The 26319-nt window shown below is 45.3% G+C and overlaps 14 non-coding genes across 14 annotated transcripts; all 14 read right to left on the bottom strand.

Annotated features, from left to right (window-relative positions):
• Positions 1-1064: 1064 nt before the first annotated feature.
• LOC147704785 (U6 spliceosomal RNA) lies at positions 1065-1171 on the bottom strand. Its single transcript, XR_015297763.1, has one exon. It is a non-coding gene; the product is annotated as a U6 spliceosomal RNA (small nuclear RNA).
• Positions 1172-2968: 1797 nt separating this feature from the next.
• LOC147704784 (U6 spliceosomal RNA) lies at positions 2969-3075 on the bottom strand. Its single transcript, XR_015297762.1, has one exon. It is a non-coding gene; the product is annotated as a U6 spliceosomal RNA (small nuclear RNA).
• A 1806-nt stretch (positions 3076-4881) lies between these two features.
• Positions 4882-4988, bottom strand: LOC147704783 (U6 spliceosomal RNA). The gene has a single exon (XR_015297761.1). It is a non-coding gene; the product is annotated as a U6 spliceosomal RNA (small nuclear RNA).
• A 1797-nt stretch (positions 4989-6785) lies between these two features.
• Positions 6786-6892, bottom strand: LOC147704782 (U6 spliceosomal RNA). Its single transcript, XR_015297760.1, has one exon. It is a non-coding gene; the product is annotated as a U6 spliceosomal RNA (small nuclear RNA).
• Positions 6893-8698: 1806 nt separating this feature from the next.
• On the bottom strand, positions 8699-8805 carry LOC147704781 (U6 spliceosomal RNA). Its single transcript, XR_015297759.1, has one exon. It is a non-coding gene; the product is annotated as a U6 spliceosomal RNA (small nuclear RNA).
• Positions 8806-10602: 1797 nt separating this feature from the next.
• On the bottom strand, positions 10603-10709 carry LOC147704780 (U6 spliceosomal RNA). Its single transcript, XR_015297758.1, has one exon. It is a non-coding gene; the product is annotated as a U6 spliceosomal RNA (small nuclear RNA).
• A 1798-nt stretch (positions 10710-12507) lies between these two features.
• Positions 12508-12614, bottom strand: LOC147704779 (U6 spliceosomal RNA). Its single transcript, XR_015297757.1, has one exon. It is a non-coding gene; the product is annotated as a U6 spliceosomal RNA (small nuclear RNA).
• Positions 12615-14411: 1797 nt separating this feature from the next.
• Positions 14412-14518, bottom strand: LOC147704778 (U6 spliceosomal RNA). Its single transcript, XR_015297755.1, has one exon. It is a non-coding gene; the product is annotated as a U6 spliceosomal RNA (small nuclear RNA).
• Positions 14519-16324: 1806 nt separating this feature from the next.
• On the bottom strand, positions 16325-16431 carry LOC147704777 (U6 spliceosomal RNA). The gene has a single exon (XR_015297754.1). It is a non-coding gene; the product is annotated as a U6 spliceosomal RNA (small nuclear RNA).
• Positions 16432-18228: 1797 nt separating this feature from the next.
• On the bottom strand, positions 18229-18335 carry LOC147704776 (U6 spliceosomal RNA). The gene has a single exon (XR_015297753.1). It is a non-coding gene; the product is annotated as a U6 spliceosomal RNA (small nuclear RNA).
• Positions 18336-20132: 1797 nt separating this feature from the next.
• LOC147704775 (U6 spliceosomal RNA) lies at positions 20133-20239 on the bottom strand. Its single transcript, XR_015297752.1, has one exon. It is a non-coding gene; the product is annotated as a U6 spliceosomal RNA (small nuclear RNA).
• A 1797-nt stretch (positions 20240-22036) lies between these two features.
• On the bottom strand, positions 22037-22143 carry LOC147704774 (U6 spliceosomal RNA). The gene has a single exon (XR_015297751.1). It is a non-coding gene; the product is annotated as a U6 spliceosomal RNA (small nuclear RNA).
• Positions 22144-23940: 1797 nt separating this feature from the next.
• Positions 23941-24047, bottom strand: LOC147704773 (U6 spliceosomal RNA). Its single transcript, XR_015297750.1, has one exon. It is a non-coding gene; the product is annotated as a U6 spliceosomal RNA (small nuclear RNA).
• Positions 24048-25844: 1797 nt separating this feature from the next.
• LOC147704772 (U6 spliceosomal RNA) lies at positions 25845-25951 on the bottom strand. Its single transcript, XR_015297749.1, has one exon. It is a non-coding gene; the product is annotated as a U6 spliceosomal RNA (small nuclear RNA).
• Between the last annotated feature and the right edge of the window lie 368 nt (positions 25952-26319).

Raw genomic sequence — 26319 nt, 5'->3', positions numbered from 1 at the left:
TAACGCGTCTGACTACGGATCAGAAGATTGTAGGTTCGACTCCTATCTGGCTTGGAAGGGTTGTAGGTCCCTGTTTGATTATATTCCTGAGGAATTTTTATTTACCTCAGACTTGTTGTAGGTTCAATATTCTCCAGCAGGACTCATCCAGCAGTTGTTCCACGGTAGAGCGCAAGTAATAGGACCACAGCTAGTTAAACGTTTCCCATTTGCTGCTGGACTCTATGTGATGGCCGTCACGTGGTGTGCTGCTTTTGTATTTCAACATGGGTCCCTGATACTCTTAATTGCGAAAAAGCTTGTTGACAAAAGTGTGTGTGCGCGAGGGTCTGTGGACGTAGGCAGGTGTGTGCACTTGAATGCTTACCCATTTACATGTGTGAGAGGAACAAACCAACTCCCTGTGGGCTGCAGGCTTACAACTGGTAGCCCCAGTAGCCAGGCAGAACCACAGGTAAGGAGAGAGAGAAAGTTGGTCCATTATTAGAGAAGGACCATAAGCATCTTGCACTGCTACCTTCTTCCCCTCTCAGCCACAATCGGCCAAGACCTCTCTATTAGGGTAGAGGGTGAACATTTCTTGGACCTCAGAAACTGAGGGATGTAGACCCAATATGTCCTCCAAGCGCCTAGACACCTGGTGCCCAATCTGGCATGGTGTTTTTCAGCTTACCCGACCAATCCGGTTGCAAGGTGGACTTTAACAATACTGCTAAAAAGGCACTCCCAGACATCCCTGAGGCCTTCATTTGCATAGGCCCTGCCCTTCTCTTTGTCCTGCTTCCCACAAAGCAACACAACACTGCAGCAGTATAGATTTGGGGGTGGTGAAGAATAATGACAGTGAGGCTAAAAAAGAGAAAGAAAAGTCCCAGAAGTCCTGCAGGCTTCCTTGCTAAATGCAGCTGAACATAGAGCGCACCTTCTTTACTGCAAAGCAAATACATTAAAAATGTTGAGGAGAGACTAATTGAAAAATACATATTACGGGGACAGCACTGGGACCTGCTTTATTTTTTCAATTAGTCTTGAAAACAAAAAAGATTTCTCTCCTGAAAGCTGTTAAAAATATGGAACGCTTCACGAATTTGCGTGTCATCCTTGCGCAGGGGCCATGCTAATCTTCTCTGTATCGTTCCAATTTTAGTATATGTGCTGCCGAAGCGAGCACACTTTATTGATGAACTGACAATGTTTATAAACTCTCTAAATCTACAGTCTCTAGACATAGGGTGGCCTGGCAGAGATGCTCAGATGGCCAGTACGCATTCAAATCTGAGCCAATGGTCAAAAATGTATGAAGAGTAGCAATCCATTATTCTTCACTGCATTTGTGGTCCAAGACTAAACACACCGTAAGTATGTAGATTATACCAGGTTTGCAAAGGCTCCTGGGTCGGGCTACAGACAAGGAGCATTGTGACGTCACGCTGCCTGTGGAACAGTGATATTAAAGGTGAAACAGCTGCACAGTAGGTTAGGTGAAGGGCTCTGAGAGTGGAAAGGCAGCATGCTTGGGTCCCTGGACAAGGTGAGCTTATGATAATGTGTCTGAATGTTCACCTGTGTTGTAATATTAAACCCCTTATTGTTGTAAACGCCTACTTACTAAGGAGTTCTCAAGCTCAGCCCCACACAGACCTGGAACTGATTATGTTAATGCAAACTATTTAAGAAACTGAGCCTGATCTAAAAGATTTCCTTGGATCTAGGACCATTTCGCCTAGCTTTTAGGTGCTTCCTTCTCCTAAAGTCCTTTGTAAAACTTGGGAAAACCTCACAGAACAGACTTCCAGGAGGTCAGATGGGTTTCCTTGTGCCTTCACACACACATACACACACTTTCTAGCCCACTTAAGGACAAAAGGATGCGTAAGTCTACATAGGGCCAGTGGCGCAATGGATAACGCGTCTGACTACGGATCAGAAGATTGTAGGTTCGACTCCTATCTGGCTCGGAAGGGTTGTAGGTCCCTGTTTGATTATATTCCTGTGGAATTTTTATTTACCTCAGACTTGTTGTAGGTTCAATATTCTCCAGCAGGACTCATCCAGCAGTTGTTCCACGGTAGAGCGCAAGTAATAGGACCACAGCTAGTTAAACGTTTCCCATTTGCTGCTGGACTCTATGTGATGGCCGTCACGTGGTGTGCTGCTTTTGTATTTCAACATGGGTCCCTGATACTCTTAATTGCGAAAAAGCTTGTTGACAAAAGTGTGTGTGCGCGAGGGTCTGTGGACGTAGGCAGGTATGTGCACTTGAATGCTTACCCATTTACATGTGTGAGAGGAACAAACCAACTCCCTGTGGGCTGCAGGCTTACAACTGGTAGCCCCAGTAGCCAGGCAGAACCACAGGTAAGGAGAGAGCGAAAGTTGGTCCATTATTAGAGAAGGACCATAAGCATCTTGCACTGCTACCTTCTTCCCCTCTCAGCCACGATCGGTCAAGACCTCTCTATTAGGGTAGAGGGTGAACATTTCTTGGACCTCAGAAACTGAGGGATGTAGACCCAATATGTCCTCCAAGCGCCTAGACACCTGGTGCCCAATCTGGCATGGTGTTTTTCAGCTTACCCGACCAATCCGGTTGCAAGGTGGACTTTAACAATACTGCTAAAAAGGCACTCCCAGACATCCCTGAGGCCTTCATTTGCATAGGCCCTGCCCTTCTCTTTGTCCTGCTTCCCACAAAGCAACACAACACTGCAGCAGTATAGATTTGGGGGTGGTGAAGAATAATGACAGTGAGGCTAAAAAAGAGAAAGAAAAGTCCCAGAAGTCCTGCAGGCTTCCTTGCTAAATGCAGCTGAACATAGAGCGCACCTTCTTTACTGCAAAGCAAATACATTAAAAATGTTGAGGAGAGACTAATTGAAAAATACATATTACGGGGACAGCACTGGGACCTGCTTTATTTTTTCAATTAGTCTTGAAAACAAAAAAGATTTCTCTCCTGAAAGCTGTTAAAAATATGGAACGCTTCACGAATTTGCGTGTCATCCTTGCGCAGGGGCCATGCTAATCTTCTCTGTATCGTTCCAATTTTAGTATATGTGCTGCCGAAGCGAGCACACTTTATTGATGAACTGACAATGTTTATAAACTCTCTAAATCTACAGTCTCTAGACATAGGGTGGCCTGGCAGAGATGCTCAGATGGCCAGTACGCATTCAAATCTGAGCCAATGGTCAAAAATGTATGAAGAGTAGCAATCCATTATTCTTCACTGCATTTGTGGTCCAAGACTAAACACACCGTAAGTATGTAGATTATACCAGGTTTGCAAAGGCTCCTGGGTCGGGCTACAGACAAGGAGCATTGTGACGTCACGCTGCCTGTGGAACAGTGATATTAAAGGTGAAACAGCTGCACAGTAGGTTAGGTGAAGGGCTCTGAGAGTGGAAAGGCAGCATGCTTGGGTCCCTGGACAAGGTGAGCTTATGATAATGTGTCTGAATGTTCACCTGTGTTGTAATATTAAACCCCTTATTGTTGTAAACGCCTACTTACTAAGGAGTTCTCAAGCTCAGCCCCACACAGACCTGGAACTGATTATGTTAATGCAAACTATTTAAGAAACTGAGCCTGATCTAAAAGATTTCCTTGGATCTAGGACCATTTCGCCTAGCTTTTAGGTGCTTCCTTCTCCTAAAGTCCTTTGTAAAACTTGGGAAAACCTCACAGAACAGACTTCCAGGAGGTCAGATGGGTTTCCTTGTGCCTTCACACACACATACACACACTTTCTAGCCCACTTAAGGACAAAAGGATGCGTAAGTCTACATAGGGCCAGTGGCGCAATGGATAACGCGTCTGACTACGGATCAGAAGATTGTAGGTTCAACTCCTATCTGGCTCGGAAGGGTTGTAGGTCCCTGTTTGATTATATTCCTGTGGAATTTTTATTTACCTCAGACTTGTTGTAGGTTCAATATTCTCCAGCAGGACTCATCCAGCAGTTGTTCCACGGTAGAGCGCAAGTAATAGGACCACAGCTAGTTAAACGTTTCCCATTTGCTGCTGGACTCTATGTGATGGCCGTCACGTGGTGTGCTGCTTTTGTATTTCAACATGGGTCCCTGATACTCTTAATTGCGAAAAAGCTTGTTGACAAAAGTGTGTGTGCGCGAGGGTCTGTGGACGTAGGCAGGTGTGTGCACTTGAATGCTTACCCATTTACATGTGTGAGAGGAACAAACCAACTCCCTGTGGGCTGCAGGCTTACAACTGGTAGCCCCAGTAGCCAGGCAGAACCACAGGTAAGGAGAGAGAGAAAGTTGGTCCATTATTAGAGAAGGACCATAAGCATCTTGCACTGCTACCTTCTTCCCCTCTCAGCCACGATCGGCACGATCGGCCAAGACCTCTCTATTAGGGTAGAGGGTGAACATTTCTTGGACCTCAGAAACTGAGGGATGTAGACCCAATATGTCCTCCAAGCGCCTAGACACCTGGTGCCCAATCTGGCATGGTGTTTTTCAGCTTACCCGACCAATCCGGTTGCAAGGTGGACTTTAACAATACTGCTAAAAAGGCACTCCCAGACATCCCTGAGGCCTTCATTTGCATAGGCCCTGCCCTTCTCTTTGTCCTGCTTCCCACAAAGCAACACAACACTGCAGCAGTATAGATTTGGGGGTGGTGAAGAATAATGACAGTGAGGCTAAAAAAGAGAAAGAAAAGTCCCAGAAGTCCTGCAGGCTTCCTTGCTAAATGCAGCTGAACATAGAGCGCACCTTCTTTACTGCAAAGCAAATACATTAAAAATGTTGAGGAGAGACTAATTGAAAAATACATATTACGGGGACAGCACTGGGACCTGCTTTATTTTTTCAATTAGTCTTGAAAACAAAAAAGATTTCTCTCCTGAAAGCTGGTAAAAATATGGAACGCTTCACGAATTTGCGTGTCATCCTTGCGCAGGGGCCATGCTAATCTTCTCTGTATCGTTCCAATTTTAGTATATGTGCTGCCGAAGCGAGCACACTTTATTGATGAACTGACAATGTTTATAAACTCTCTAAATCTACAGTCTCTAGACATAGGGTGGCCTGGCAGAGATGCTCAGATGGCCAGTACGCATTCAAATCTGAGCCAATGGTCAAAAATGTATGAAGAGTAGCAATCCATTATTCTTCACTGCATTTGTGGTCCAAGACTAAACACACCGTAAGTATGTAGATTATACCAGGTTTGCAAAGGCTCCTGGGTCGGGCTACAGACAAGGAGCATTGTGACGTCACGCTGCCTGTGGAACAGTGATATTAAAGGTGAAACAGCTGCACAGTAGGTTAGGTGAAGGGCTCTGAGAGTGGAAAGGCAGCATGCTTGGGTCCCTGGACAAGGTGAGCTTATGATAATGTGTCTGAATGTTCACCTGTGTTGTAATATTAAACCCCTTATTGTTGTAAACGCCTACTTACTAAGGAGTTCTCAAGCTCAGCCCCACACAGACCTGGAACTGATTATGTTAATGCAAACTATTTAAGAAACTGAGCCTGATCTAAAAGATTTCCTTGGATCTAGGACCATTTCGCCTAGCTTTTAGGTGCTTCCTTCTCCTAAAGTCCTTTGTAAAACTTGGGAAAACCTCACAGAACAGACTTCCAGGAGGTCAGATGGGTTTCCTTGTGCCTTCACACACACATACACACACTTTCTAGCCCACTTAAGGACAAAAGGATGCGTAAGTCTACATAGGGCCAGTGGCGCAATGGATAACGCGTCTGACTACGGATCAGAAGATTGTAGGTTCGACTCCTATCTGGCTCGGAAGGGTTGTAGGTCCCTGTTTGATTATATTCCTGTGGAATTCTTATTTACCTCAGACTTGTTGTAGGTTCAATATTCTCCAGCAGGACTCATCCAGCAGTTGTTCCACGGTAGAGCGCAAGTAATAGGACCACAGCTAGTTAAACGTTTCCCATTTGCTGCTGGACTCTATGTGATGGCCGTCACGTGGTGTGCTGCTTTTGTATTTCAACATGGGTCCCTGATACTCTTAATTGCGAAAAAGCTTGTTGACAAAAGTGTGTGTGCGCGAGGGTCTGTGGACGTAGGCAGGTGTGTGCACTTGAATGCTTACCCATTTACATGTGTGAGAGGAACAAACCAACTCCCTGTGGGCTGCAGGCTTACAACTGGTAGCCCCAGTAGCCAGGCAGAACCACAGGTAAGGAGAGAGAGAAAGTTGGTCCATTATTAGAGAAGGACCATAAGCATCTTGCACTGCTACCTTCTTCCCCTCTCAGCCACGATCGGCCAAGACCTCTCTATTAGGGTAGAGGGTGAACATTTCTTGGACCTCAGAAACTGAGGGATGTAGACCCAATATGTCCTCCAAGCGCCTAGACACCTGGTGCCCAATCTGGCATGGTGTTTTTCAGCTTACCCGACCAATCCGGTTGCAAGGTGGACTTTAACAATACTGCTAAAAAGGCACTCCCAGACATCCCTGAGGCCTTCATTTGCATAGGCCCTGCCCTTCTCTTTGTCCTGCTTCCCACAAAGCAACACAACACTGCAGCAGTATAGATTTGGGGGTGGTGAAGAATAATGACAGTGAGGCTAAAAAAGAGAAAGAAAAGTCCCAGAAGTCCTGCAGGCTTCCTTGCTAAATGCAGCTGAACATAGAGCGCACCTTCTTTACTGCAAAGCAAATACATTAAAAATGTTGAGGAGAGACTAATTGAAAAATACATATTACGGGGACAGCACTGGGACCTGCTTTATTTTTTCAATTAGTCTTGAAAACAAAAAAGATTTCTCTCCTGAAAGCTGTTAAAAATATGGAACGCTTCACGAATTTGCGTGTCATCCTTGCGCAGGGGCCATGCTAATCTTCTCTGTATCGTTCCAATTTTAGTATATGTGCTGCCGAAGCGAGCACACTTTATTGATGAACTGACAATGTTTATAAACTCTCTAAATCTACAGTCTCTAGACATAGGGTGGCCTGGCAGAGATGCTCAGATGGCCAGTACGCATTCAAATCTGAGCCAATGGTCAAAAATGTATGAAGAGTAGCAATCCATTATTCTTCACTGCATTTGTGGTCCAAGACTAAACACACCGTAAGTATGTAGATTATACCAGGTTTGCAAAGGCTCCTGGGTCGGGCTACAGACAAGGAGCATTGTGACGTCACGCTGCCTGTGGAACAGTGATATTAAAGGTGAAACAGCTGCACAGTAGGTTAGGTGAAGGGCTCTGAGAGTGGAAAGGCAGCATGCTTGGGTCCCTGGACAAGGTGAGCTTATGATAATGTGTCTGAATGTTCACCTGTGTTGTAATATTAAACCCCTTATTGTTGTAAACGCCGACTTACTAAGGAGTTCTCAAGCTCAGCCCCACACAGACCTGGAACTGATTATGTTAATGCAAACTATTTAAGAAACTGAGCCTGATCTAAAAGATTTCCTTGGATCTAGGACCATTTCGCCTAGCTTTTAGGTGCTTCCTTCTCCTAAAGTCCTTTGTAAAACTTGGGAAAACCTCACAGAACAGACTTCCAGGAGGTCAGATGGGTTTCCTTGTGCCTTCACACACACATACACACACTTTCTAGCCCACTTAAGGACAAAAGGATGTGTAAGTCTACATAGGGCCAGTGGCGCAATGGATAACGCGTCTGACTACGGATCAGAAGATTGTAGGTTCGACTCCTATCTGGCTCGGAAGGGTTGTAGGTCCCTGTTTGATTATATTCCTGTTGAATTTTTATTTACCTCAGACTTGTTGTAGGTTCAATATTCTCCAGCAGGACTCATCCAGCAGTTGTTCCACGGTAGAGCGCAAGTAATAGGACCACAGCTAGTTAAACGTTTCCCATTTGCTGCTGGACTCTATGTGATGGCCGTCACGTGGTGTGCTGCTTTTGTATTTCAACATGGGTCCCTGATACTCTTAATTGCGAAAAAGCTTGTTGACAAAAGTGTGTGTGCGCGAGGGTCTGTGGACGTAGGCAGGTGTGTGCACTTGAATGCTTACCCATTTACATGTGTGAGAGGAACAAACCAACTCCCTGTGGGCTGCAGGCTTACAACTGGTAGCCCCAGTAGCCAGGCAGAACCACAGGTAAGGAGAGAGAGAAAGTTGGTCCATTATTAGAGAAGGACCATAAGCATCTTGCACTGCTACCTTCTTCCCCTCTCAGCCACGATCGGCACGATCGGCCAAGACCTCTCTATTAGGGTCGAGGGTGAACATTTCTTGGACCTCAGAAACTGAGGGATGTAGACCCAATATGTCCTCCAAGCGCCTAGACACCTGGTGCCCAATCTGGCATGGTGTTTTTCAGCTTACCCGACCAATCCGGTTGCAAGGTGGACTTTAACAATACTGCTAAAAAGGCACTCCCAGACATCCCTGAGGCCTTCATTTGCATAGGCCCTGCCCTTCTCTTTGTCCTGCTTCCCACAAAGCAACACAACACTGCAGCAGTATAGATTTGGGGGTGGTGAAGAATAATGACAGTGAGGCTAAAAAAGAGAAAGAAAAGTCCCAGAAGTCCTGCAGGCTTCCTTGCTAAATGCAGCTGAACATAGAGCGCACCTTCTTTACTGCAAAGCAAATACATTAAAAATGTTGAGGAGAGACTAATTGAAAAATACATATTACGGGGACAGCACTGGGACCTGCTTTATTTTTTCAATTAGTCTTGAAAACAAAAAAGATTTCTCTCCTGAAAGCTGTTAAAAATATGGAACGCTTCACGAATTTGCGTGTCATCCTTGCGCAGGGGCCATGCTAATCTTCTCTGTATCGTTCCAATTTTAGTATATGTGCTGCCGAAGCGAGCACACTTTATTGATGAACTGACAATGTTTATAAACTCTCTAAATCTACAGTCTCTAGACATAGGGTGGCCTGGCAGAGATGCTCAGATGGCCAGTACGCATTCAAATCTGAGCCAATGGTCAAAAATGTATGAAGAGTAGCAATCCATTATTCTTCACTGCATTTGTGGTCCAAGACTAAACACACCGTAAGTATGTAGATTATACCAGGTTTGCAAAGGCTCCTGGGTCGGGCTACAGACAAGGAGCATTGTGACGTCACGCTGCCTGTGGAACAGTGATATTAAAGGTGAAACAGCTGCACAGTAGGTTAGGTGAAGGGCTCTGAGAGTGGAAAGGCAGCATGCTTGGGTCCCTGGACAAGGTGAGCTTATGATAATGTGTCTGAATGTTCACCTGTGTTGTAATATTAAACCCCTTATTGTTGTAAACGCCTACTTACTAAGGAGTTCTCAAGCTCAGCCCCACACAGACCTGGAACTGATTATGTTAATGCAAACTATTTAAGAAACTGAGCCTGATCTAAAAGATTTCCTTGGATCTAGGACCATTTCGCCTAGCTTTTAGGTGCTTCCTTCTCCTAAAGTCCTTTGTAAAACTTGGGAAAACCTCACAGAACAGACTTCCAGGAGGTCAGATGGGTTTCCTTGTGCCTTCACACACACATACACACACTTTCTAGCCCACTTAAGGACAAAAGGATGCGTAAGTCTACATAGGGCCAGTGGCGCAATGGATAACGCGTCTGACTACGGATCAGAAGATTGTAGGTTCGACTCCTATCTGGCTCGGAAGGGTTGTAGGTCCCTGTTTGATTATATTCCTGTGGAATTCTTATTTACCTCAGACTTGTTGTAGGTTCAATATTCTCCAGCAGGACTCATCCAGCAGTTGTTCCACGGTAGAGCGCAAGTAATAGGACCACAGCTAGTTAAACGTTTCCCATTTGCTGCTGGACTCTATGTGATGGCCGTCACGTGGTGTGCTGCTTTTGTATTTCAACATGGGTCCCTGATACTCTTAATTGCGAAAAAGCTTGTTGACAAAAGTGTGTGTGCGCGAGGGTCTGTGGACGTAGGCAGGTGTGTGCACTTGAATGCTTACCCATTTACATGTGTGAGAGGAACAAACCAACTCCCTGTGGGCTGCAGGCTTACAACTGGTAGCCCCAGTAGCCAGGCAGAACCACAGGTAAGGAGAGAGAGAAAGTTGGTCCATTATTAGAGAAGGACCATAAGCATCTTGCACTGCTACCTTCTTCCCCTCTCAGCCACGATCGGCCAAGACCTCTCTATTAGGGTAGAGGGTGAACATTTCTTGGACCTCAGAAACTGAGGGATGTAGACCCAATATGTCCTCCAAGCGCCTAGACACCTGGTGCCCAATCTGGCATGGTGTTTTTCAGCTTACCCGACCAATCCGGTTGCAAGGTGGACTTTAACAATACTGCTAAAAAGGCACTCCCAGACATCCCTGAGGCCTTCATTTGCATAGGCCCTGCCCTTCTCTTTGTCCTGCTTCCCACAAAGCAACACAACACTGCAGCAGTATAGATTTGGGGGTGGTGAAGAATAATGACAGTGAGGCTAAAAAAGAGAAAGAAAAGTCCCAGAAGTCCTGCAGGCTTCCTTGCTAAATGCAGCTGAACATAGAGCGCACCTTCTTTACTGCAAAGCAAATACATTAAAAATGTTGAGGAGAGACTAATTGAAAAATACATATTACGGGGACAGCACTGGGACCTGCTTTATTTTTTCAATTAGTCTTGAAAACAAAAAAGATTTCTCTCCTGAAAGCTGTTAAAAATATGGAACGCTTCACGAATTTGCGTGTCATCCTTGCGCAGGGGCCATGCTAATCTTCTCTGTATCGTTCCAATTTTAGTATATGTGCTGCCGAAGCGAGCACACTTTATTGATGAACTGACAATGTTTATAAACTCTCTAAATCTACAGTCTCTAGACATAGGGTGGCCTGGCAGAGATGCTCAGATGGCCAGTACGCATTCAAATCTGAGCCAATGGTCAAAAATGTATGAAGAGTAGCAATCCATTATTCTTCACTGCATTTGTGGTCCAAGACTAAACACACCGTAAGTATGTAGATTATACCAGGTTTGCAAAGGCTCCTGGGTCGGGCTACAGACAAGGAGCATTGTGACGTCACGCTGCCTGTGGAACAGTGATATTAAAGGTGAAACAGCTGCACAGTAGGTTAGGTGAAGGGCTCTGAGAGTGGAAAGGCAGCATGCTTGGGTCCCTGGACAAGGTGAGCTTATGATAATGTGTCTGAATGTTCACCTGTGTTGTAATATTAAACCCCTTATTGTTGTAAACGCCTACTTACTAAGGAGTTCTCAAGCTAAGCCCCACACAGACCTGGAACTGATTATGTTAATGCAAACTATTTAAGAAACTGAGCCTGATCTAAAATATTTCCTTGGATCTAGGACCATTTCGCCTAGCTTTTAGGTGCTTCCTTCTCCTAAAGTCCTTTGTAAAACTTGGGAAAACCTCACAGAACAGACTTCCAGGAGGTCAGATGGGTTTCCTTGTGCCTTCACACACACATACACACACTTTCTAGCCCACTTAAGGACAAAAGGATGCGTAAGTCTACATAGGGCCAGTGGCGCAATGGATAACGCGTCTGACTACGGATCAGAAGATTGTAGGTTCGACTCCTATCTGGCTCGGAAGGGTTGTAGGTCCCTGTTTGATTATATTCCTGTGGAATTTTTATTTACCTCAGACTTGTTGTAGGTTCAATATTCTCCAGCAGGACTCATCCAGCAGTTGTTCCACGGTAGAGCGCAAGTAATAGGACCACAGCTAGTTAAACGTTTCCCATTTGCTGCTGGACTCTATGTGATGGCCGTCACGTGGTGTGCTGCTTTTGTATTTCAACATGGGTCCCTGATACTCTTAATTGCGAAAAAGCTTGTTGACAAAAGTGTGTGTGCGCGAGGGTCTGTGGACGTAGGCAGGTGTGTGCACTTGAATGCTTACCCATTTACATGTGTGAGAGGAACAAACCAACTCCCTGTGGGCTGCAGGCTTACAACTGGTAGCCCCAGTAGCCAGGCAGAACCACAGGTAAGGAGAGAGAGAAAGTTGGTCCATTATTAGAGAAGGACCATAAGCATCTTGCACTGCTACCTTCTTCCCCTCTCAGCCACGATCGGCCAAGACCTCTCTATTAGGGTAGAGGGTGAACATTTCTTGGACCTCAGAAACTGAGGGATGTAGACCCAATATGTCCTCCAAGCGCCTAGACACCTGGTGCCCAATCTGGCATGGTGTTTTTCAGCTTACCCGACCAATCCGGTTGCAAGGTGGACTTTAACAATACTGCTAAAAAGGCACTCCCAGACATCCATGAGGCCTTCATTTGCATAGGCCCTGCCCTTCTCTTTGTCCTGCTTCCCACAAAGCAACACAACACTGCAGCAGTATAGATTTGGGGGTGGTGAAGAATAATGACAGTGAGGCTAAAAAAAGAGAAAGAAAAGTCCCAGAAGTCCTGCAGGCTTCCTTGCTAAATGCAGCTGAACATAGAGCGCACCTTCTTTACTGCAAAGCAAATACATTAAAAATGTTGAGGAGAGACTAATTGAAAAATACATATTACGGGGACAGCACTGGGACCTGCTTTATTTTTTCAATTAGTCTTGAAAACAAAAAAGATTTCTCTCCTGAAAGCTGTTAAAAATATGGAACGCTTCACGAATTTGCGTGTCATCCTTGCGCAGGGGCCATGCTAATCTTCTCTGTATCGTTCCAATTTTAGTATATGTGCTGCCGAAGCGAGCACACTTTATTGATGAACTGACAATGTTTATAAACTCTCTAAATCTACAGTCTCTAGACATAGGGTGGCCTGGCAGAGATGCTCAGATGGCCAGTACGCATTCAAATCTGAGCCAATGGTCAAAAATGTATGAAGAGTAGCAATCCATTATTCTTCACTGCATTTGTGGTCCAAGACTAAACACACCGTAAGTATGTAGATTATACCAGGTTTGCAAAGGCTCCTGGGTCGGGCTACAGACAAGGAGCATTGTGACGTCACGCTGCCTGTGGAACAGTGATATTAAAGGTGAAACAGCTGCACAGTAGGTTAGGTGAAGGGCTCTGAGAGTGGAAAGGCAGCATGCTTGGGTCCCTGGACAAGGTGAGCGTATGATAATGTGTCTGAATGTTCACCTGTGTTGTAATATTAAACCCCTTATTGTTGTAAACGCCTACTTACTAAGGAGTTCTCAAGCTCAGCCCCACACAGACCTGGAACTGATTATGTTAATGCAAACTATTTAAGAAACTGAGCCTGATCTAAAAGATTTCCTTGGATCTAGGACCATTTCGCCTAGCTTTTAGGTGCTTCCTTCTCCTAAAGTCCTTTGTAAAACTTGGGAAAACCTCACAGAACAGACTTCCAGGAGGTCAGATGGGTTTCCTTGTGCCTTCACACACACATACACACACTTTCTAGCCCACTTAAGGACAAAAGGATGCGTAAGTCTACATAGGGCCAGTGGCGCAATGGATAACGCGTCTGACTACGGATCAGAAGATTGTAGGTTCGACTCCTATCTGGCTCGGAAGGGTTGTAGGTCCCTGTTTGATTATATTCCTGTGGAATTTTTATTTACCTCAGACTTGTTGTAGGTTCAATATTCTCCAGCAGGACTCATCCAGCAGTTGTTCCACGGTAGAGCGCAAGTAATAGGACCACAGCTAGTTAAACGTTTCCCATTTGCTGCTGGACTCTATGTGATGGCCGTCACGTGGTGTGCTGCTTTTGTATTTCAACATGGGTCCCTGATACTCTTAATTGCGAAAAAGCTTGTTGACAAAAGTGTGTGTGCGCGAGGGTCTGTGGACGTAGGCAGGTGTGTGCACTTGAATGCTTACCCATTTACATGTGTGAGAGGAACAAACCAACTCCCTGTGGGCTGCAGGCTTACAACTGGTAGCCCCAGTAGCCAGGCAGAACCACAGGTAAGGAGAGAGAGAAAGTTGGTCCATTATTAGAGAAGGACCATAAGCATCTTGCACTGCTACCTTCTTCCCCTCTCAGCCACGATCGGCCAAGACCTCTCTATTAGGGTAGAGGGTGAACATTTCTTGGACCTCAGAAACTGAGGGATGTAGACCCAATATGTCCTCCAAGCGCCTAGACACCTGGTGCCCAATCTGGCATGGTGTTTTTCAGCTTACCCGACCAATCCGGTTGCAAGGTGGACTTTAACAATACTGCTAAAAAGGCACTCCCAGACATCCCTGAGGCCTTCATTTGCATAGGCCCTGCCCTTCTCTTTGTCCTGCTTCCCACAAAGCAACACAACACTGCAGCAGTATAGATTTGGGGGTGGTGAAGAATAATGACAGTGAGGCTAAAAAAGAGAAAGAAAAGTCCCAGAAGTCCTGCAGGCTTCCTTGCTAAATGCAGCTGAACATAGAGCGCACCTTCTTTACTGCAAAGCAAATACATTAAAAATGTTGAGGAGAGACTAATTGAAAAATACATATTACGGGGACAGCACTGGGACCTGCTTTATTTTTTCAATTAGTCTTGAAAACAAAAAAGATTTCTCTCCTGAAAGCTGTTAAAAATATGGAACGCTTCACGAATTTGCGTGTCATCCTTGCGCAGGGGCCATGCTAATCTTCTCTGTATCGTTCCAATTTTAGTATATGTGCTGCCGAAGCGAGCACACTTTATTGATGAACTGACAATGTTTATAAACTCTCTAAATCTACAGTCTCTAGACATAGGGTGGCCTGGCAGAGATGCTCAGATGGCCAGTACGCATTCAAATCTGAGCCAATGGTCAAAAATGTATGAAGAGTAGCAATCCATTATTCTTCACTGCATTTGTGGTCCAAGACTAAACACACCGTAAGTATGTAGATTATACCAGGTTTGCAAAGGCTCCTGGGTCGGGCTACAGACAAGGAGCATTGTGACGTCACGCTGCCTGTGGAACAGTGATATTAAAGGTGAAACAGCTGCACAGTAGGTTAGGTGAAGGGCTCTGAGAGTGGAAAGGCAGCATGCTTGGGTCCCTGGACAAGGTGAGCTTATGATAATGTGTCTGAATGTTCACCTGTGTTGTAATATTAAACCCCTTATTGTTGTAAACGCCTACTTACTAAGGAGTTCTCAAGCTCAGCCCCACACAGACCTGGAACTGATTATGTTAATGCAAACTATTTAAGAAACTGAGCCTGATCTAAAAGATTTCCTTGGATCTAGGACCATTTCGCCTAGCTTTTAGGTGCTTCCTTCTCCTAAAGTCCTTTGTAAAACTTGGGAAAACCTCACAGAACAGACTTCCAGGAGGTCAGATGGGTTTCCTTGTGCCTTCACACACACATACACACACTTTCTAGCCCACTTAAGGACAAAAGGATGTGTAAGTCTACATAGGGCCAGTGGCGCAATGGATAACGCGTCTGACTACGGATCAGAAGATTGTAGGTTCGACTCCTATCTGGCTCGGAAGGGTTGTAGGTCCCTGTTTGATTATATTCCTGTGGAATTTTTATTTACCTCAGACTTGTTGTAGGTTCAATATTCTCCAGCAGGACTCATCCAGCAGTTGTTCCACGGTAGAGCGCAAGTAATAGGACCACAGCTAGTTAAACGTTTCCCATTTGCTGCTGGACTCTATGTGATGGCCGTCACGTGGTGTGCTGCTTTTGTATTTCAACATGGGTCCCTGATACTCTTAATTGCGAAAAAGCTTGTTGACAAAAGTGTGTGTGCGCGAGGGTCTGTGGACGTAGGCAGGTGTGTGCACTTGAATACTTACCCATTTACATGTGTGAGAGGAACAAACCAACTCCCTGTGGGCTGCAGGCTTACAACTGGTAGCCCCAGTAGCCAGGCAGAACCACAGGTAAGGAGAGAGAAAAAGTTGGTCCATTATTAGAGAAGGACCATAAGCATCTTGCACTGCTACCTTCTTCCCCTCTCAGCCACGATCGGCACGATCGGCCAAGACCTCTCTATTAGGGTAGAGGGTGAACATTTCTTGGACCTCAGAAACTGAGGGATGTAGACCCAATATGTCCTCCAAGCGCCTAGACACCTGGTGCCCAATCTGGCATGGTGTTTTTCAGCTTACCCGACCAATCCGGTTGCAAGGTGGACTTTAACAATACTGCTAAAAAGGCACTCCCAGACATCCCTGAGGCCTTCATTTGCATAGGCCCTGCCCTTCTCTTTGTCCTGCTTCCCACAAAGCAACACAACACTGCAGCAGTATAGATTTGGGGGTGGTGAAGAATAATGACAGTGAGGCTAAAAAAGAGAAAGAAAAGTCCCAGAAGTCCTGCAGGCTTCCTTGCTAAATGCAGCTGAACATAGAGCGCACCTTCTTTACTGCAAAGCAAATACATTAAAAATGTTGAGGAGAGACTAATTGAAAAATACATATTACGGGGACAGCACTGGGACCTGCTTTATTTTTTCAATTAGTCTTGAAAACAAAAAAGATTTCTCTCCTGAAAGCTGTTAAAAATATGGAACGCTTCACGAATTTGCGTGTCATCCTTGCGCAGGGGCCATGCTAATCTTCTCTGTATCGTTCCAATTTTAGTATATGTGCTGCCGAAGCGAGCACACTTTATTGATGAACTGACAATGTTTATAAACTCTCTAAATCTACAGTCTCTAGACATAGGGTGGCCTGGCAGAGATGCTCAGATGGCCAGTACGCATTCAAATCTGAGCCAATGGTCAAAAATGTATGAAGAGTAGCAATCCATTATTCTTCACTGCATTTGTGGTCCAAGACTAAACACACCGTAAGTATGTAGATTATACCAGGTTTGCAAAGGCTCCTGGGTCGGGCTACAGACAAGGAGCATTGTGACGTCACGCTGCCTGTGGAACAGTGATATTAAAGGTGAAACAGCTGCACAGTAGGTTAGGTGAAGGGCTCTGAGAGTGGAAAGGCAGCATGCTTGGGTCCCTGGACAAGGTGAGCTTATGATAATGTGTCTGAATGTTCACCTGTGTTGTAATATTAAACCCCTTATTGTTGTAAACGCCTACTTACTAAGGAGTTCTCAAGCTCAGCCCCACACAGACCTGGAACTGATTATGTTAATGCAAACTATTTAAGAAACTGAGCCTGATCTAAAAGATTTCCTTGGATCTAGGACCATTTCGCCTAGCTTTTAGGTGCTTCCTTCTCCTAAAGTCCTTTGTAAAACTTGGGAAAACCTCACAGAACAGACTTCCAGGAGGTCAGATGGGTTTCCTTGTGCCTTCACACACACATACACACACTTTCTAGCCCACTTAAGGACAAAAGGATGCATAAGTCTACATAGGGCCAGTGGCGCAATGGATAACGCGTCTGACTACGGATCAGAAGATTGTAGGTTCGACTCCTATCTGGCTCGGAAGGGTTGTAGGTCCCTGTTTGATTATATTCCTGTGGAATTTTTATTTACCTCAGACTTGTTGTAGGTTCAATATTCTCCAGCAGGACTCATCCAGCAGTTGTTCCACGGTAGAGCGCAAGTAATAGGACCACAGCTAGTTAAACGTTTCCCATTTGCTGCTGGACTCTATGTGATGGCCGTCATGTGGTGTGCTGCTTTTGTATTTCAACATGGGTCCCTGATACTCTTAATTGCGAAAAAGCTTGTTGACAAAAGTGTGTGTGCGCGAGGGTCTGTGGACGTAGGCAGGTGTGTGCACTTGAATGCTTACCCATTTACATGTGTGAGAGGAACAAACCAACTCCCTGTGGGCTGCAGGCTTACAACTGGTAGCCCCAGTAGCCAGGCAGAACCACAGGTAAGGAGAGAGAGAAAGTTGGTCCATTATTAGAGAAGGACCATAAGCATCTTGCACTGCTACCTTCTTCCCCTCTCAGCTACGATCGGCCAAGACCTCTCTATTAGGGTAGAGGGTGAACATTTCTTGGACCTCAGAAACTGAGGGATGTAGACCCAATATGTCCTCCAAGCGCCTAGACACCTGGTGCCCAATCTGGCATGGTGTTTTTCAGCTTACCCGACCAATCCGGTTGCAAGGTGGACTTTAACAATACTGCTAAAAAGGCACTCCCAGACATCCCTGAGGCCTTCATTTGCATAGGCCCTGCCCTTCTCTTTGTCCTGCTTCCCACAAAGCAACACAACACTGCAGCAGTATAGATTTGGGGGTGGTGAAGAATAATGACAGTGAGGCTAAAAAAGAGAAAGAAAAGTCCCAGAAGTCCTGCAGGCTTCCTTGCTAAATGCAGCTGAACATAGAGCGCACCTTCTTTACTGCAAAGCAAATACATTAAAAATGTTGAGGAGAGACTAATTGAAAAATACATATTACGGGGACAGCACTGGGACCTGCTTTATTTTTTGAATTAGTCTTGAAAACAAAAAAGATTTCTCTCCTGAAAGCTGTTAAAAATATGGAACGCTTCACGAATTTGCGTGTCATCCTTGCGCAGGGGCCATGCTAATCTTCTCTGTATCGTTCCAATTTTAGTATATGTGCTGCCGAAGCGAGCACACTTTATTGATGAACTGACAATGTTTATAAACTCTCTAAATCTACAGTCTCTAGACATAGGGTGGCCTGGCAGAGATGCTCAGATGGCCAGTACGCATTCAAATCTGAGCCAATGGTCAAAAATGTATGAAGAGTAGCAATCCATTATTCTTCACTGCATTTGTGGTCCAAGACTAAACACACCGTAAGTATGTAGATTATACCAGGTTTGCAAAGGCTCCTGGGTCGGGCTACAGACAAGGAGCATTGTGACGTCACGCTGCCTGTGGAACAGTGATATTAAAGGTGAAACAGCTGCACAGTAGGTTAGGTGAAGGGCTCTGAGAGTGGAAAGGCAGCATGCTTGGGTCCCTGGACAAGGTGAGCTTATGATAATGTGTCTGAATGTTCACCTGTGTTGTAATATTAAACCCCTTATTGTTGTAAACGCCTACTTACTAAGGAGTTCTCAAGCTCAGCCCCACACAGACCTGGAACTGATTATGTTAATGCAAACTATTTAAGAAACTGAGCCTGATCTAAAAGATTTCCTTGGATCTAGGACCATTTCGCCTAGCTTTTAGGTGCTTCCTTCTCCTAAAGTCCTTTGTAAAACTTGGGAAAACCTCACAGAACAGACTTCCAGGAGGTCAGATGGGTTTCCTTGTGCCTTCACACACACATACACACACTTTCTAGCCCACTTAAGGACAAAAGGATGCGTAAGTCTACATAGGGCCAGTGGCGCAATGGATAACGCGTCTGACTACGGATCAGAAGATTGTAGGTTCGACTCCTATCTGGCTCGGAAGGGTTGTAGGTCCCTGTTTGATTATATTCCTGTGGAATTTTTATTTACCTCAGACTTGTTGTAGGTTCAATATTCTCCAGCAGGACTCATCCAGCAGTTGTTCCACGGTAGAGCGCAAGTAATAGGACCACAGCTAGTTAAACGTTTCCCATTTGCTGCTGGACTCTATGTGATGGCCGTCACGTGGTGTGCTGCTTTTGTATTTCAACATGGGTCCCTGATACTCTTAATTGCCAAAAAGCTTGTTGACAAAAGTGTGTGTGCGCGAGGGTCTGTGGACGTAGGCAGGTGTGTGCACTTGAATGCTTACCCATTTACATGTGTGAGAGGAACAAGCCAACTCCCTGTGGGCTGCAGGCTTACAACTGGTAGCCCCAGTAGCCAGGCAGAACCACAGGTAAGGAGAGAGAGAAAGTTGGTCCATTATTAGAGAAGGACCATAAGCATCTTGCACTGCTACCTTCTTCCCCTCTCAGCCACGATCGGCCAAGACCTCTCTATTAGGGTAGAGGGTGAACATTTCTTGGACCTCAGAAACTGAGGGATATAGACCCAATATGTCCTCCAAGCGCCTAGACACCTGGTGCCCAATCTGGCATGGTGTTTTTCAGCTTACCCGACCAATCCGGTTGCAAGGTGGACTTTAACAATACTGCTAAAAAGGCACTCCCAGACATCCCTGAGGCCTTCATTTGCATAGGCCCTGCCCTTCTCTTTGTCCTGCTTCCCACAAAGCAACACAACACTGCAGCAGTATAGATTTGGGGGTGGTGAAGAATAATGACAGTGAGGCTAAAAAAGAGAAAGAAAAGTCCCAGAAGTCCTGCAGGCTTCCTTGCTAAATGCAGCTGAACATAGAGCGCACCTTCTTTACTGCAAAGCAAATACATTAAAAATGTTGAGGAGAGACTAATTGAAAAATACATATTACGGGGACAGCACTGGGACCTGCTTTATTTTTTCAATTAGTCTTGAAAACAAAAAAGATTTCTCTCCTGAAAGCTGTTAAAAATATGGAACGCTTCACGAATTTGCGTGTCATCCTTGCGCAGGGGCCATGCTAATCTTCTCTGTATCGTTCCAATTTTAGTATATGTGCTGCCGAAGCGAGCACACTTTATTGATGAACTGACAATGTTTATAAACTCTCTAAATCTACAGTCTCTAGACATAGGGTGGCCTGGCAGAGATGCTCAGATGGCCAGTACGCATTCAAATCTGAGCCAATGGTCAAAAATGTATGAAGAGTAGCAATCCATTATTCTTCACTGCATTTGTGGTCCAAGACTAAACACACCGTAAGTATGTAGATTATACCAGGTTTGCAAAGGCTCCTGGGTCGGGCTACAGACAAGGAGCATTGTGACGTCACGCTGCCTGTGGAACAGTGATATTAAAGGTGAAACAGCTGCACAGTAGGTTAGGTGAAGGGCTCTGAGAGTGGAAAGGCAGCATGCTTGGGTCCCTGGACAAGGTGAGCTTATGATAATGTGTCTGAATGTTCACCTGTGTTGTAATATTAAACCCCTTATTGTTGTAAACGCCTACTTACTAAGGAGTTCTCAAGCTCAGCCCCACACAGACCTGGAACTGATTATGTTAATGCAAACTATTTAAGAAACTGAGCCTGATCTAAAAGATTTCCTTGGATCTAGGACCATTTCGCCTAGCTTTTAGGTGCTTCCTTCTCCTAAAGTCCTTTGTAAAACTTGGGAAAACCTCACAGAACAGACTTCCAGGAGGTCAGATGGGTTTCCTTGTGCCTTCACACACACATACACACACTTTCTAGCCCACTTAAGGACAAAAGGATGCGTAAGTCTACATAGGGCCAGTGGCGCAATGGATAACGCGTCTGACTACGGATCAGAAGATTGTAGGTTCGACTCCTATCTGGCTCGGAAGGGTTGTAGGTCCCTGTTTGATTATATTCCTGTGGAATTTTTATTTACCTCAGACTTGTTGTAGGTTCAATATTCTCCAGCAGGACTCATCCAGCAGTTGTTCCACGGTAGAGCGCAAGTAATAGGACCACAGCTAGTTAAACGTTTCCCATTTGCTGCTGGACTCTATGTGATGGCCGTCACGTGGTGTGCTGCTTTTGTATTTCAACATGGGTCCCTGATACTCTTAATTGCGAAAAAGCTTGTTGACAAAAGTGTGTGTGCGCGAGGGTCTGTGGACGTAGGCAGGTGTGTGCACTTGAATGCTTACCCATTTACATGTGTGAGAGGAACAAACCAACTCCCTGTGGGCTGCAGGCTTACAACTGGTAGCCCCAGTAGCCAGGCAGAACCACAGGTAAGGAGAGAGAGAAAGTTGGTCCATTATTAGAGAAGGACCATAAGCATCTTGCACTGCTACCTTCTTCCCCTCTCAGCCACGATCGGCCAAGACCTCTCTATTAGGGTAGAGGGTGAACATTTCTTGGACCTCAGAAACTGAGGGATGTAGACCCAATATGTCCTCCAAGCGCCTAGACACCTGGTGCCCAATCTGGCATGGTGTTTTTCAGCTTACCCGACCAATCCGGTTGCAAGGTGGACTTTAACAATACTGCTAAAAAGGCACTCCCAGACATCCCTGAGGCCTTCATTTGCATAGGCCCTGCCCTTCTCTTTGTCCTGCTTCCCACAAAGCAACACAACACTGCAGCAGTATAGATTTGGGGGTGGTGAAGAATAATGACAGTGAGGCTAAAAAAGAGAAAGAAAAGTCCCAGAAGTCCTGCAGGCTTCCTTGCTAAATGCAGCTGAACATAGAGCGCACCTTCTTTACTGCAAAGCAAATACATTAAAAATGTTGAGGAGAGACTAATTGAAAAATACATATTACGGGGACAGCACTGGGACCTGCTTTATTTTTTCAATTAGTCTTGAAAACAAAAAAGATTTCTCTCCTGAAAGCTGTTAAAAATATGGAACGCTTCACGAATTTGCGTGTCATCCTTGCGCAGGGGCCATGCTAATCTTCTCTGTATCGTTCCAATTTTAGTATATGTGCTGCCGAAGCGAGCACACTTTATTGATGAACTGACAATGTTTATAAACTCTCTAAATCTACAGTCTCTAGACATAGGGTGGCCTGGCAGAGATGCTCAGATGGCCAGTACGCATTCAAATCTGAGCCAATGGTCAAAAATGTATGAAGAGTAGCAATCCATTATTCTTCACTGCATTTGTGGTCCAAGACTAAACACACCGTAAGTATGTAGATTATACCAGGTTTGCAAAGGCTCCTGGGTCGGGCTACAGACAAGGAGCATTGTGACGTCACGCTGCCTGTGGAACAGTGATATTAAAGGTGAAACAGCTGCACAGTAGGTTAGGTGAAGGGCTCTGAGAGTGGAAAGGCAGCATGCTTGGGTCCCTGGACAAGGTGAGCTTATGATAATGTGTCTGAATGTTCACCTGTGTTGTAATATTAAACCCCTTATTGTTGTAAACGCCTACTTACTAAGGAGTTCTCAAGCTCAGCCCCACACAGACCTGGAACTGATTATGTTAATGCAAACTATTTAAGAAACTGAGCCTGATCTAAAATATTTCCTTGGATCTAGGACCATTTCGCCTAGCTTTTAGGTGCTTCCTTCTCCTAAAGTCCTTTGTAAAACTTGGGAAAACCTCACAGAACAGACTTCCAGGAGGTCAGATGGGTTTCCTTGTGCCTTCACACACACATACACACACTTTCTAGCCCACTTAAGGACAAAAGGATGCGTAAGTCTACATAGGGCCAGTGGCGCAATGGATAACGCGTCTGACTACGGATCAGAAGATTGTAGGTTCGACTCCTATCTGGCTCGGAAGGGTTGTAGGTCCCTGTTTGATTATATTCCTGTGGAATTTTTATTTACCTCAGACTTGTTGTAGGTTCAATATTCTCCAGCAGGACTCATCCAGCAGTTGTTCCACGGTAGAGCGCAAGTAATAGGACCACAGCTAGTTAAACGTTTCCCATTTGCTGCTGGACTCTATGTGATGGCCGTCACGTGGTGTGCTGCTTTTGTATTTCAACATGGGTCCCTGATACTCTTAATTGCGAAAAAGCTTGTTGACAAAAGTGTGTGTGCGCGAGGGTCTGTGGACGTAGGCAGGTGTGTGCACTTGAATGCTTACCCATTTACATGTGTGAGAGGAACAAACCAACTCCCTGTGGGCTGCAGGCTTACAACTGGTAGCCCCAGTAGCCAGGCAGAACCACAGGTAAGGAGAGAGAGAAAGTTGGTCCATTATTAGAGAAGGACCATAAGCATCTTGCACTGCTACCTTCTTCCCCTCTCAGCCACGATCGGCCAAGACCTCTCTATTAGGGTAGAGGGTGAACATTTCTTGGACCTCAGAAACTGAGGGATGTAGACCCAATATGTCCTCCAAGCGCCTAGACACCTGGTGCCCAATCTGGCATGGTGTTTTTCAGCTTACCCGACCAATCCGGTTGCAAGGTGGACTTTAACAATACTGCTAAAAAGGCACTCCCAGACATCCATGAGGCCTTCATTTGCATAGGCCCTGCCCTTCTCTTTGTCCTGCTTCCCACAAAGCAACACAACACTGCAGCAGTATAGATTTGGGGGTGGTGAAGAATAATGACAGTGAGGCTAAAAAAGAGAAAGAAAAGTCCCAGAAGTCCTGCAGGCTTCCTTGCTAAATGCAGCTGAACATAGAGCGCACCTTCTTTACTGCAAAGCAAATACATTAAAAATGTTGAGGAGAGACTAATTGAAAAATACATATTACGGGGACAGCACTGGGACCTGCTTTATTTTTTCAATTAGTCTTGATAACAAAAAAGATTTCTCTCCTGAAAGCTGTTAAAAATATGGAACGCTTCACGAATTTGCGTGTCATCCTTGCGCAGGGGCCATGCTAATCTTCTCTGTATCGTTCCAATTTTAGTATATGTGCTGCCGAAGCGAGCACACTTTATTGATGAACTGACAATGTTTATAAACTCTCTAAATCTACAGTCTCTAGACATAGGGTGGCCTGGCAGAGATGCTCAGATGGCCAGTACGCATTCAAATCTGAGCCAATGGTCAAAAATGTATGAAGAGTAGCAATCCATTATTCTTCACTGCATTTGTGGTCCAAGACTAAACACACCGTAAGTATGTAGATTATACCAGGTTTGCAAAGGCTCCTGGGTCGGGCTACAGACAAGGAGCATTGTGACGTCACGCTGCCTGTGGAACAGTGATATTAAAGGTGAAACAGCTGCACAGTAGGTTAGGTGAAGGGCTCTGAGAGTGGAAAGGCAGCATGCTTGGGTCCCTGGACAAGGTGAGCTTATGATAATGTGTCTGAATGTTCACCTGTGTTGTAATATTAAACCCCTTATTGTTGTAAATGCCTACTTACTAAGGAGTTCTCAAGCTCAGCCCCACACAGACCTGGAACTGATTATGTTAATGCAAACTATTTAAGAAACTGAGCCTGATCTAAAAGATTTCCTTGGATCTAGGACCATTTCGCCTAGCTTTTAGGTGCTTCCTTCTCCTAAAGTCCTTTGTAAAACTTGGGAAAACCTCACAGAACAGACTTCCAGGAGGTCAGATGGGTTTCCTTGTGCCTTCACACACACATACACACACTTTCTAGCCCACTTAAGGACAAAAGGATGCGTAAGTCTACATAGGGCCAGTGGCGCAATGGATAACGCGTCTGACTACGGATCAGAAGATTGTAGGTTCGACTCCTATCTGGCTCGGAAGGGTTGTAGGTCCCTGTTTGATTATATTCCTGTGGAATTTTTATTTACCTCAGACTTGTTGTAGGTTCAATATTCTCCAGCAGGACTCATCCAGCAGTTGTTCCACGGTAGAGCGCAAGTAATAGGACCACAGCTAGTTAAACGTTTCCCATTTGCTGCTGGACTCTATGTGATGGCCGTCACGTGGTGTGCTGCTTTTGTATTTCAACATGGGTCCCTGATACTCTTAATTGCGAAAAAGCTTGTTGACAAAAGTGTGTGTGCGCGAGGGTCTGTGGACGTAGGCAGGTGTGTGCACTTGAATGCTTACCCATTTACATGTGTGAGAGGAACAAACCAACTCCCTGTGGGCTGCAGGCTTACAACTGGTAGCCCCAGTAGCCAGGCAGAACCACAGGTAAGGAGAGAGAGAAAGTTGGTCCATTATTAGAGAAGGACCATAAGCATCTTGCACTGCTACCTTCTTCCCCTCTCAGCCACGATCGGCCAAGACCTCTCTATTAGGGTAGAGGGTGAACATTTCTTGGACCTCAGAAACTGAGGGATGTAGACCCAATATGTCCTCCAAGCGCCTAGACACCTGGTGCCCAATCTGGCATGGTGTTTTTCAGCTTACCCGACCAATCCGGTTGCAAGGTGGACTTTAACAATACTGCTAAAAAGGCACTCCCAGACATCCCTGAGGCCTTCATTTGCATAGGCCCTGCCCTTCTCTTTGTCCTGCTTCCCACAAAGCAACACAACACTGCAGCAGTATAGATTTGGGGGTGGTGAAGAATAATGACAGTGAGGCTAAAAAAGAGAAAGAAAAGTCCCAGAAGTCCTGCAGGCTTCCTTGCTAAATGCAGCTGAACATAGAGCGCACCTTCTTTACTGCAAAGCAAATACATTAAAAATGTTGAGGAGAGACTAATTGAAAAATACATATTACGGGGACAGCACTGGGACCTGCTTTATTTTTTCAATTAGTCTTGAAAACAAAAAAGATTTCTCTCCTGAAAGCTGTTAAAAATATGGAACGCTTCACGAATTTGCGTGTCATCCTTGCGCAGGGGCCATGCTAATCTTCTCTGTATCGTTCCAATTTTAGTATATGTGCTGCCGAAGCGAGCACACTTTATTGATGAACTGACAATGTTTATAAACTCTCTAAATCTACAGTCTCTAGACATAGGGTGGCCTGGCAGAGATGCTCAGATGGCCAGTACGCATTCAAATCTGAGCCAATGGTCAAAAATGTATGAAGAGTAGCAATCCATTATTCTTCACTGCATTTGTGGTCCAAGACTAAACACACCGTAAGTATGTAGATTATACCAGGTTTGCAAAGGCTCCTGGGTCGGGCTACAGACAAGGAGCATTGTGACGTCACGCTGCCTGTGGAACAGTGATATTAAAGGTGAAACAGCTGCACAGTAGGTTAGGTGAAGGGCTCTGAGAGTGGAAAGGCAGCATGCTTGGGTCCCTGGACAAGGTGAGCTT

Source organism: Lissotriton vulgaris, chromosome 7 (genome assembly GCF_964263255.1).
Source record: "Lissotriton vulgaris chromosome 7, aLisVul1.2, whole genome shotgun sequence".
Classification (NCBI taxonomy): Eukaryota; Metazoa; Chordata; class Amphibia; order Caudata; family Salamandridae; genus Lissotriton; species Lissotriton vulgaris.
This window is presented reverse-complemented; position numbering and strand designations above follow the sequence as displayed.